We start from the raw sequence: 13,239 nt of genomic DNA on the forward strand, positions 1-13,239 counted from the left end.
ATCCAGGATGAAAATGAGGTGCAACAGGCACCCCCGCCTCGTACTTTACGAGATTTTCTACAACCGGCGGGAGTGAGTACGCCCTCATGCATGATTTTTCCTGAAAACACAGGACAAATGGACATCAAGCCAGGAGTTATCTAACTCCTTCCCAAATTCCATGGACTTGAATCAGAAAGTCCATATTTACATTTGAAAGAGTTCGACGAGATTATAGCTACATTATGTTTTCCTAATGTATCTGAGGATACAATTAGTGAAACTCTTTCCTTTTTCCTTAAAAGAGAAAGCTAAGGCGTGGTTACATTCAACTGCGTCCTAGATCCATTGGCACATGGAGCGACATGCAGAGAGGGAATTCATAAAAAATTCTTCCCACATCATAAAACGATTACCCTCGAAAGCGATCATGAACTTTGCCCAAAAGGAAGATGAAACATTCTTCCAATGTTGGGAAAGGTTCAAAGATTTGGTTAGTTCATGCCCACAACACGGATTTGAAACGTGGCGCATTACAAATTTTTTCTATGATGGATTGACATCTTCCATGTGCCAAATGGTCGAGACAATGTGTAATGGAGAGTTCATTAATAAAGATGTCGACGAGGTATGGGACTACCTCGATAGTTTGGCTGAAAAACACAATCTTGGGACTATTACCCAAAGTCGAACACCACGTCTAGGCCGACTCAATTAAAGGAGAAAGGTGGATTATATCTCTTGAAAGAAGAGGATGATCTCAAGTGTAAAGTGACTACGCTCATAAGGAAAGTTGAGGCCATGGAAGGAAAGAAGGATAAGGTCAATGAAATTGTTTGCGGCATCTGTGATTGCAACATTCACACAATTGAAAACTGTCCTACAATACCCGCCTTTCGAGGAGTGTTGAATGAACAAGCCAATGCCGTAAATAACTATCAAAGACCTTTTCTTGGACCTAACTCCAACACATACAATCCTGGCTGGAAAAATCATCCAAACTTTAGTTGGAGGAATGGACAAGACGGCGACTCCTCCAGGTTTCTTCAATCAAAATCCAAATCAAGTGAAACCTCAAGAGGAACCGGTTCAAAATCCCATACAAGAGCTGGCTCGGGCAATGCGGGGAATCACAGATTTTATGCAAAAGATAGATTCTCGTATGACGGTTATAGAAAAGGGGATGCTTCCCGCACAACCTCTCCCCAATCCTAAACCGCAGTACGAGATAATGATCCCAGCTCTTCAAATCAGATGGGACATGCTAAATCCATCACCCCTCCTCGGAGTGGGACGACCATTGATAAAACTCGTCCGGTTAGGCCCGAAAAGCCTCAAGAACCAGAAGAGGACAACAATGATGGATCCAGTGATGCCCCACAAAAAGTAGAACTGGAACTTCTAGAAAAGCCAGTTGCTCCATTCCTCCAATGGTTGGTTTCACCAAAACCTCTCTCTAACTCTCAGGATATCCTAGAGGTGTTGAAACAAGTGAAAGTCAACATTCCTCTACTTGATGTCGTTAAACAGATACCTTCATATGCCAAATTCCTAAAAGACTTATGCACGACCAAGCGACGGAAAATTATTCAAAAGAAAATCTTCTTGACTGAGAAAGTGAGTGCCATCCTGAAGCAAGACGTGCCGCAGAAATTCAAGGATCCCGGTAGCCCAACCATATCATGTGTAATCGGGAACCATCGAATTGATCACGCACTTCTTGACTTAGGAGCGAGCGTCAATCTGATTCCCTACTCGGTATACAAACAGTTAGGTTTGGGTGAATTAAAACCCACCCTAACCACACTACAACTTGCTGATCGCTCTGTTCGTGTACCAAGAGGGATAATTGAGGATGTGTTGGTCCAAGTTGATAGATTTTACTACCCTGTAGACTTTATCATCCTGGACATCGAACCCATTAATAACATGAGCACTCAGATTCCCGTCATTCTTGGTCGTCCATTCCTTGCCACGTCAAATGCAATTATCAATTGCAGGAATGGTATCATGACTATGTCTTTTGGAAATTTGACATTGGAGTCAAACATCTTTTTCAATAACGGCAGCAACTCAGAGGATGATGACGATTTCCACGATATTAACATGATTGACTCTTTCGTGGAAGATACGACACCTCTGACCTTATCCTCTTATCCTCTAGAGACGTGCCTGGCCCACTCCCATGATTTTGATGATGACATGATTAGGGAGACGTGCGCCTTGCTTGATACTGCACCGGTACTTGAAGTTAACCGATGGAGGCCACAATTTGAAGAATTACCACAAACTGATGTAGTGCCTCTACCGTCTAACCTCAAGCCGCCGAAGCTTGACCTAAAACCTTTGCCCTCTGATTTGAAATATGCATATTTGGGTCAAGATGAGACATACCCGGTGGTGATCTCTGCCCACCTGGAGAAAGAACAGGAGAGTATGCTTATATCTACTCTCATTGAGCATAAAGGAGCCCTGGGATGGACGATAGCGGACCTCAAAGGAATCGATCCCTCGATTTGTACTCATCACATATACCTTGAGGATAATGCAAAAACCGCTCGGCAACCACAACGTAGACTAAATCCAAATATGAAGGAAGTGGTTAAGGCTGAGGTTCTTAAGCTATTGGATGTGGGTATTATATACCCTATATCTGATAGTCAATGGGTGAGTCCAACTCAAGTGGTCCCTAAGAAGTCTGGAATCACCATCGTAGCCAATGCTAATAATGAACTCGTGCCAACTAGAGTCACTCTTGGTTGGAGAATGTGCATTGACTACGGGAAGTTGAATACCGTCACGAGGAAAGGACCACTTTCCTTTACCATTCATTGATCGAGATCCTGGAAAGGTTAGCTGGTCATTCCTATTACGATTTTCTTGACGGGTATTCGGGCTATAACCAGATAGAGATAGCCCTCGAAGACCAGGAAAAGACCACATTTACATGTCCCTACGGCACCTTTGCTTATCGAAGGATGCCATTCGGACTATGTAATGCCCCTGCCACCTTTCAGTGTTTGCTTAGTATCTTTTCTGATATGGTAGGGCAATATCTAGAGGTCTTCATGGATGATTTCTCTGTTTACGGTCCATCTTTCCGCAAGTGCTTGGAAAGTCTTAAATGTGTGCTGTTGAAAAGATGTGAAGAAAAGAACTTGGTACTTAATTGGGAGAAGTGCCATTTCATGGTTCGAAGGGAATTGTCCTTGGGCATATCATCTCGTCCAAAGGAATCGAGGTAGATAAGGCAAAAATCGATCTTATCTCTAACCTACCTCCACCCAAGAACATCAGAGACGTGCGATCCTTCTTAGGACACGCAGGATTTTACAGGCGATTCATAAAGGACTTTAGTCTCCTCTCTCGTCCATTATGTAATCTTCTTCAAAAGGATGTTCCGTATGAGTGGACTGAGCAATGCCAGGAAGCTTTCACCAAGCTTAAGGGCACGTTAACCACTGCACCTATCATGCAGCCACCCGACTGGAACCTTCCTTTTGAGCTTATGTGCGACGCTTCTGATTATGCTCTTGGGGTGGTCCTAGGCCAGAGAAAAGACAAGAAGCCCTACGTCATTCACTACACAAGTAGGACTCTGAATCCCGCCCAAGTGAACTACTCGACTACGGAAAAGGAACTCTTAGCCGTAGTGTTCGCCTTGGACAAATTTAGGTCCTACTTGATCGGATCCAAAATCATTATCTATACAGATCATGCGGCACTTAAGTATCTTCTTTCTAAGAATGATTCTAAGCCCCGCTGATACGATGGATCCTTCTACTCCAAGAATTTGATTTGGAAATTAAAGATAAAAAGGGAGTAGAGAACGTAGTGGTGATCACCTTTCTTGCCTTAATACCTCGAGTCCCTTGAGACGACTCATATCAATGACATGTTCCCCGATGAACAATTGTTCGAGTCTCCCATTCACCTTGGTTTCGATATTGCTAATTATCTTGCTACGGGTGCTATACCCACAGTGGACTGCGAAGATAAGAAGAAATTTTTCACCGAGGTGCGCAACTTTTCTCGGATGATCCTTATTTATTTAAATATTGCGGACCAAATTCTAAGGAGATGTGTACCAGGACGATGAGCATCGAGCATCATCTCCTTCGTCACTCGAGGCTGTGGTGGTCACTTTTACGCTAAAAAGACCACGGCCAAGATTCTGTAGTGTGGCTTTTCTTGGCCCACTATGTTTAGGGATACTCATGAGTTTTGCAAAGCTTGTGAGCGTTGTCGAGAAATTGGGAGCATTGTCCGTCGAAATATGATGCCTTTGAATCCCATTCTTATCATTGAAGCATTTGATTCTTTGGGGCATCGATTTCATGGGACCATTCCCCAATCGTTTGGAAATCTGTATATTTTGCTCGCCGTGGATTATGTCACTAAATGGGTCGAAGCGATTCCGTGTCGAAAGAATGACCATCGCACGGTCATTAAATTCCTAAAAGAAAACATCCTTTCTCGATTCGGAACGCCTCGAGCCATCATTAGTGATGGGGGCTCACACTTTTGTAATAGACCATTCGAGAGCTTAATGAAGAAATACGGTATCTCTCATAAGGTGAGCACCCCATACCATCCACAGACAAGTGGACAAGCTGAGATTTCTAATAGGGAGATTAAACACATTTTGGAGAAAACGGTTAACCCTGATCGTAAGGATTGGTCAATCCGATTAACCGATGCCTTATGGGCATACCGTACTGCCTTTAAAACTCCTATTGGAATGTCTCCCTTTAGACTTGTCTATGGAAAAGCTTGTCACTTGCCTGTGGAGCTGGAACATAAAGCATACTGGGCGATCAAAAATCTTAATTTCAATCTAGACAACGCTGGCTCGCTACGCAAACTGTAGTTGAATGAACTTGAAGAAATCCGGAACGACGCATACGAGAATTCGAGAATTTACAAGGACAGGATGAAGGCGTTTCATGATCAACATATTCTACGAAAATCATTCACGCCAGGCCAGAAAGTCCTTTTGTATAATTCTCGATTACACCTCTTTCCGGGTAAGCTTCGATCTCGTTGGACCGGCCCTTACATTGTTATTACTGCTTATCCTCATGGGGCCGTCGAGATAAGAGATCCCGACAATGGCAAGGAGTTTAAAGTAAATGGACATCGTTTAAAGCCATTTGTCGAGAAATTTGATTCAGAGGACATGTCCATGCCTCTGACTGATCCTGTTTACCAGGACTGATCTCCTAGTCTGATGGAGGTATAGGTAGGTTTATCGCTTTCATAGAATTATGGTAGTTGCTTTGGTCTGGCTGAAGACGTTAAACCTAGCGCTCCTGGGAGGCAACCCAGCTTTTCAACTTATTTCATTTTCCTAGCTAGTTCAATGTTTGTGGGTAACATTGCTGCAAACCCTCACGAGACTACAACTCGTCCACTAGGGGTAACCTAGGGGTTTAAAGGCTTGTTGCATGCGCTAAATGCAATCGAGAGCACCTGCGAAAGTGGTATAGGTAGGATTTTATTTTTGTTATTTTTATTTTTACTTCTGTTGGTTTTCTTGGAAAGTCTCTCACGATTCATCATCCAGGTACTATCTTCCCTTCACTTTTTCTTTACTTTTGTTGTCCTATGCGCATTCCATACTCATATCTTTTACATTGAGGACAATGTAGCTTTTAGGTTGGGGGTGGGAGATTACCTAATCAGTATTTTCTTGAGCAAAAATTATGAAAATTTTTAAATTTTTTCTGGACTTTCTGGTGAATTCAAAGTGATTTGACAACCATCTTTGATTTAGAATTACAGGATATGGAATGTTGGTGATTTACTGCTCTTGGATTCAGTTACTCGTTAGATTTCACAGTTAAGTTTAATTATTAATCCATGATTAGTAGTTGTAAACATTGATTGAGTCATGAATTCGCAGGACACATCTCGCATGCATATTAAGGTTTAAGTTCGATATTGAAGGATTAACTTGGTAATCACTAAACATGAAAGGAACCAACTTGGAAAATTGAATGGATTGGGCGAACAGTCTTTACCATAGGATTGCTTCCTATAGATGAGGATTCGATTCCCCATGAATGATATGTGAAAAAGTTGGGTGTACAGTCTTTACCTTAGGTTTGCTCCCTGTAGGTGAGGATTTGATCCCTCTTCTTGACGTTACTCCTAATGAAAAAAAAGAAAAAAAAAGAAGAAGAAAAAAAATCAAAAAAAAAATTAAAAGAATAAAAAGATAAGGTGTAAACCAAGTTGGGTTATCGTGATTTCTCTTATTTATTACCAATGATATCCTTAAATATCAAAGTGAATCTTAATGTTGACAAGTCGAGATTGGACTATACATCCATGGAATTCAATATTTAGAATTATACTAATTGATGGACTAATATTTTGAACTTGATTATGAAGTTTACCGTAAGCTTGATTTCAGGAAAAAGTAATGCCAACATTCATGAATCTTAGAATTCGAGTATCTGAACTATTTTTCATAAATCCCTTGAATTGTAGAAATTATCCTGTAATTCTCAATTTATTTTTCGCATACTTTGCTCGGGACTAGCAAAATGCTGGTTAGGGGTTGTGTTGAGGGTCAAATATTGCATATCAGACCCAGTTGTTACCTGGATTAACAAACATAGTATTGTTTAAAGACCTGATTTAATCATGTTTGTAATGCAGGGTGTATTTACGAGCATGGACTGAAAAAAGGGTGGTAAAAGCATGGATTTGACGCTCCGAGAGCACCAAGGCAAGGAACGGACTCTAGAAGACCAAGAGTGATGAAATTATACACCAGGGGTCCGCGGAAATCGAGGAATTGAAGCTCAAGTGGCCTGAAAAGTGTCCAGAATGCAAGATCATAGGGTTCCCACCATCTGATCAGTTCGAAACTTCATACGTGGCTTGAGGACCATAAATAAACCGTACACGTAAAATTTCAACCCCTGGATCACGTGGAAGTGGCCCAACGGACAGATCAGCCCCTTTAATCATTATGTGGGGCCCGCTGATATCTAGATATACTTCAAAATTGGTATGGACAGTTTATAGGATATGACAGAATGGATGGATGGCACAGATTTCTCTCGAACATTACGATGGACCCATATGTACAGTGCACCGCTGCCCGCGCCGCACCGGACGGTCAGCCCAGTCAAAGACGGGCTGACCCGTCTTCCTTGCGCACCAGCGTCCAGCGGACGGACGCTGGCCGACCATTTTTTAGCTAGTGGGCCCCACCCATCATCCCTATGGAAGATCTAAACCGTCCAATGCATTCGGAATGGGGGTTTAACCCACGCCTAGGTCTCCTTTTAGGCATCATGAAAATTACCTCACCTTCTTAGTTATTAAGCACAGGATGGACGGTGACTTGAAAGATAACGTGGGCCACATAGGATTTGGTCCAAAAATAGTGCTTCCCACCTGGTTTTTCGGGTAGAACGCAGTGGACGGATTGGATTTCTCAAAAAGACAGTGAAGTGGGTCCCACCATCAGTACAGCGTAACGTATTACGCACCCTGTTTTCGCGTCCGGGAAATCCGGAATTTCCGGCCGATTGTGGGCCACTGACTGTGATCGGTTTGGTGATCCAAACCGTCTAAATGATAACCAAGCCAGGAATGACCCTAGCCAAGAAGTTATTTTTGCGTTTACTGGACAGCAAGCCTCCCAAACTGAGGCCGAACCAACGCCTTTTGCGTTGCCTGCGCACGCCGTTGCAACACTGGATGCGTAAGAGGTTTTCGAAGAAGCTTTCCCAGCCTAATCCTTCCAGGACTCAGCCTCTCCAGGTCCATACGCACCTGCCTATAAGGGAGGTCAGCTGGAACGTGTTTGAGAGGAAAAAAAGAGGAGAACGAGAGAGAGAAGCACGTTCGGGGAGGGAGTTTGGGCTGCTGTGCACGAGAGGAGTGCGGCTGGATGGTGGCTGTTCTCTAGGAAGTGCGGAAAGGCTGGCAGCGTTTTGAGGATTGGAGGACAGACAGGAGAAAAGAAGACAGGGAGAGAAGATGAGAGAGAAAAGATAAGGAATTTTTCTTCATTTTTCTTCTCTTTTTCATTTTCTTTTTCCTTCTATTTGTTTTGGGTTTTAGGCCAATCATGAGTGGCTAAACCTCTTAGCTGGGGCTAAGAGGTGAAGCCTGTAGCGAGATGGGAGATATTAATTCATGCGTTCAATATAATTTTCTGAACTGAATTTCATTTTAAGTGATTATTATAAGGAATATTTTTATTAGTCTTTAATGGTCTGTTGTGATTGAAATTACAATGGGTTTGCAATGGCTTTGAATATTTCTTTCCCTTTTTATGTTTATGAAGTCAGGAAACCCTGTTGTTCATCATTGCTCCACGGGCATGGTTGGATGACGGTAACCCTTCCTGACTTTCATGGCATGTTGATTGATTGGTAATTAGATTAATTGTGTTGTTTGCTTTGTCTCCTAAACATGGTTTGGTGATGGAATCCATTCTAATTCATACACCTTTCATCTCTTGAAACCTATATCAATGGCAGTTCAGTAAATTTCCATAATTTGTGATACTGGCATAAGATCTCCCTGATCTCTACAAGTGGATCCTCTGAATCCCTAGTTTCCTTCCTATCTCAATTCCTTAAGTTATTAGATAATTATTCCAAAATTATTCTCTAAATTCTATTTGTTCAGATCACATCTTAGTCTATTTCTATTTCTACTTGGTTTCAGATAACGTACAGGTATCAGTCCCTGTGGATTCGACCTCGGTCTTACCGAGTTTGTTACTACATCACAACCTTATACTTGGGGAGTGAACACCTATGCACAAGTTCTAACACACACCACCAATACACCACCCAAACTCCGAAATCCTACACCACCCACTACCCACACACTTCCCACCCCCTTAGCCTATAACCTCCATTAGGCTTTCTTTTTGCTAGCTCATCATGGAGTTCTCTATCCCAAGCACCTCATTTATAGAGAAAATCAGTTTTTTTCTCTTCCCCATACCACTTGCAATCATCTTATTCCTACACCTCTCCCTCTCTCTTCTCTCCTTCTCATTTTCCCTCTTTCTCATTTTCTTTCTCCTTGCTAGAGAAGGGTGGGACATCCCCACCAGCCCTTACTATTCCAGCACATTCTCCCCTTATTTCCTCCTCATCCCTCCATTAAAGAACTATCTCATCCATCAATCTACCTTCCTTGGAGTACTAGGAGCTAGAAGATATAGTTTTGGTGGAGACCCAAGGTGGGTGCTCCCCTATTTCATGTAATTTCTTTTCATAAGTGTAGATCTCCTCCTTCTCTCATTTAGGATGTGTAGGACCCACCAATCAATGGTGGAGATCCTACACAACCCCTTAGATATGGCCATTTGACCTATCTTATGCATGCATGTCCCATGCAAGGGGTTTCTCCTTGATGGATCCCATCATGGAGGTTTCTCCTAATTCCATAGCCTGATGGGTCATCTAGACCCTTGCATCATGGTTGGGATGGCATCCCAACCATTCATCTTAAATATAGATCATGCATGACGAAAATCCATGATGTAATATGAATGTGAATGAAATGTGTGGGTGTGATTGTGTTGGGGAAGGCTCAATAGTAGCTGAGCCTTCTTCTTATGGTCGGGATGTTCTTCCTCTTCCCTCTCTTTTCTTCTATTTCTGATGATGATGAGTGTGGCCCACTTGGTGGGTCTGGATTGTCTAGGCCCAGCTAGGGTGGGACGCCCATACCTCCCTACACCATGGTTTTGGGTGTCCCATTTGCTGACTTTAATTGATGCATGCAAATGAGGTAACTTTGGATTTGATTTAGACATTTATGGGGCCCCCTTAGGGTGGGCCATAGCACCTAGTTTTGGGGTAATCCCCTTTTTAATTAACTCATACATTTAATTAATCCAAGTGTATGTTGCTGTCCAGAATTCTCTGGATAGTTTTTGGTTGATTTTGGACCAGATTTTGGAACTGTTTGGGGGACTTTACTTACCCATCAAATATAATTTTCTGAAAGGTGGGGATCCCATCTTGATGTCCCCCAAATTTCAGCCCCATCTGACCTTTATTGAGGTCCCAAAGGTGTGGCCCAAGTGAGGTGGACAGTCTGGATTTTCTGGACTGTTCCAGCAACATGTCAGTTTGAAAATATTTGATTATAAAATAACTTTTGCATTGGTGGGCCACTTCTGTGGACCCCACCCAATGGTATACATATGAGGGGATGTGAAAACCATTTTCTCCTAAATTTTGGAGGCCTTCAGTCCACACCATTGGAAGCTCAAATCAAGGCCAGCCTAAATTCTGCACTAACCAGATTTTTGGGCAGGCAGTTTTCTTTTAATTCAAATAAATACTTTCCTAATTTAATAAAATCTAAAATTTTTCCAAGGGGTGGCCCACCCATGATAGGACCCACCTACCAAATTTCAGAGCCAACGGACCCCTGAACGATCTTCAGCGAGGGCTGGACCAGCCCATCAGGTTGGACGCCCAAGGCTGGGACGTCCAGCATGGGCTGGTCGTCCACCCTATTTTAGGCCCACCTTGATGTGTTTTGTATCCACGCCATTCATCCATGATGTGGTCCACATGGGACATGGCCCACCTCCCTGTGAGACGTCCACATGTGGGGCCCACTTTGATATATTTTGGGGATTGGCGTCCTATGCCCAAAGGACTGTCCAAGCTAAGACGCCTGACCCATCGGGCTACTGCTGGACGTCCAATCCAGCAGCATTGGTCCACTTGATGTATGTGTTTTATGCACTCCATTCATTTGATGGGGCCCACAGTGATGTGTGTGGGTCACCAGTAAATTATAATTTTATAAATTATTTTTTTTATTGTTGAACTCCAGCAGGCCCAAAAAACAGGTGGGCTGGAATTTCAGCAATAGGCTCAAACTGGCTGCCCTTAATGGCATGTTTTAGGATAGCATGGCCCACCAGATTTAAGGATGTTATATGCACATATCTTACCATTTCCCTGATGTGCCTTTGGGCTTAATTAGTGCATACTTGAGGCCCAGCCCAGTTGGGTTTTTATTGGATCAATGTTCATAGTTATTTGTTGGATTTTCTAGGCCCATTTGCCCCGGAAGTTTCTAGATAGGCCCCTTGACCTTTGAGCCTACACTTACTACTTATTGTGATGGGTTTGTGGGCCATAATATGCAAGTAGTTGGGCTCTTGGTTGCCCACCAAAATAACCATTGTACTTGAGCCAAATTGTGAGGCCCAACTCACTTAAAATAAGTATAAGGATTGCCCTTATGGTTGGATTATCAGGCTGCCTATTAGGCCCACCACAATATGTGGGTTTATGACCTTTATAGTTGGGCTCAAACCTTATTTGAGGGCCCACCATATTATCTATGTGTTGGGCTTGGTGTATAGCCCACTATGTCATGGATTGCTTAGGCCTTGGGCCTTGTTTCATATTCGAATAGTGGCGGGCTACCTTTTGGGACCTAGTTGAGGTTGGATGTCCTCGGTGGCCTTAAGGTAGGCTCATGGGTTTCTATAGGTGATTTAAGGCCCACCATAGGCCCTCGTTAGGACCACTTATTCCTTTAGGCTTATATATTACTCTCCTTAGTTTTGTGGGCTACTCCTAAGTATTGGGCCCCGCTAGAGGATTGTTCCTTAGATTAATTGTCTAAGTACCTAGACTCGATTCCCTCTTTGGGAAGGAGGAGTATGTTCTAAGTCATCATCACCGTATGACGCACCCTCATGACCCATATGCATTATGGTGTGTTTGAATTTCATTTGTGCCTGGTCATTGGGTTGATATGATAGAGGGATGGAGTTCTCCTCTTGTGCACATTGAGTGCTTGGAGCTGGTGCATGATTGGTATACGTGACTCATGCATTTAGCACCGCATCTCATAGATATGATCGCCCTTGTTTCACCAGGGCCTTGCCTCCACAGGTATATTCGTAGATGGCCGTATGTGGACACTGAAAATATTCTTCTTGAGCATTAGGGTGCATAGGATGCCCTTGGGTGAAAGCCCCTAACTTCCATGGTACCAAGGATATGCCCCAGTGCCATGACCGAGTGGAAACATGAGCGCCCGAGTACCTTACACCGTTAGGCCGCGTCTCCCATTGTCGTGTAGTCGGTTGGGATGGAATGTGACCTTATTTGTCTGAGTGGGAGGGCATTGCTAAGCTGAGTTTGACCAGCTCGTGAATGAGTCTGCTACCGTTGAGCCTTGTTGGTGATTAGTTGTCCATAGGTGGGTAGTGAGGTCTCCTACGCTCGTTTGACTGTGCAGGTCTGTAATGCGGCAGTCATCTTGTAGTGCATTAGACCCTGATGATATTCCTTATGATGGAACTGTATTGGATATATAACAATTAAGGTGAGCTATTAGGCTCTAATACGAGTGAATAGGACTATGCCAAATTAAAACTTTAACAGTGGAATTTAAATGAATAAAGGAAATATAGCACTTTAAACAAATCATAGTACGGAAATGTAAAACAACCTCAAAATTCAAGTCTTGAGAGGTTGATACAAATGTTATTCTAAGGACAACCTTACACCATAAAAACCAAGGGTTTATGGCAGAACAACCTTACTAGAACGGTTTAAGTATCAATATCTCAAACCGAAGAGGAATAAAAAGTAAATAGAAAAAATGGAAGTCTAAACTATTACAACATTCCCCACAATGCTTAAAATGTAAATATTACAACATTCACATTCACACATACATCCCACAAACTTGAATGATTAAAGATATAGAAAATAAATCACACATCCACAAAACACAAAGAGTTATAGTGGTTCGCCTGTGTGTATACCAACTGTTAAACAACAGCCACACAACTAGCTACTCCACTCCTAATATCCTCACACAGGGATATTAACGTTCACTATGAAAATAGATTTTTCTCAGGTTCACCTAAAACCCTCACAATTGTGTCTTTCGAATGAGCTTACACAATTCAAAAACCCCACACTCTGAGTTTTCTGGCTCTCCTCAGATAACCAACACTTAGAGATTTTTCTGGCTTAATCTCAAAGAAACAAAAAACATAGAAGATTTACACAAATGTAAAATACCTGGATTTCTCCTTTTGTAGCAGCTCGGAAGAACCAAATCGGAGAAGAAGTTTGAATAGAGAAGTTCAATGTCCAATACTCACTTTGAAATAGTTCTAAGTTCTAATTGATTTTAAATTAAATCAAGTTGGGCTAGCTCTATTTGATTTTGATTCCAAGAAATGGAATATCACAATTCCTCTTTCAAATCAGATTGGAATGT

The 13,239-nt window shown here is 42.5% G+C and overlaps 1 non-coding gene across 1 annotated transcript; it reads right to left on the minus strand.

The window, feature by feature from the left end:
• Positions 1 to 393: 393 nt before the first annotated feature.
• On the minus strand, positions 394 to 498 carry LOC131224485 (small nucleolar RNA R71). Its single transcript, XR_009160966.1, has one exon. It is a non-coding gene; the product is annotated as a small nucleolar RNA R71 (small nucleolar RNA).
• Positions 499 to 13,239: the final 12,741 nt, after the last annotated feature.

Source organism: Magnolia sinica, chromosome 13, assembly GCF_029962835.1.
Source record: "Magnolia sinica isolate HGM2019 chromosome 13, MsV1, whole genome shotgun sequence".
Lineage (NCBI taxonomy): Eukaryota > Viridiplantae > Streptophyta > Magnoliopsida > Magnoliales > Magnoliaceae > Magnolia > Magnolia sinica.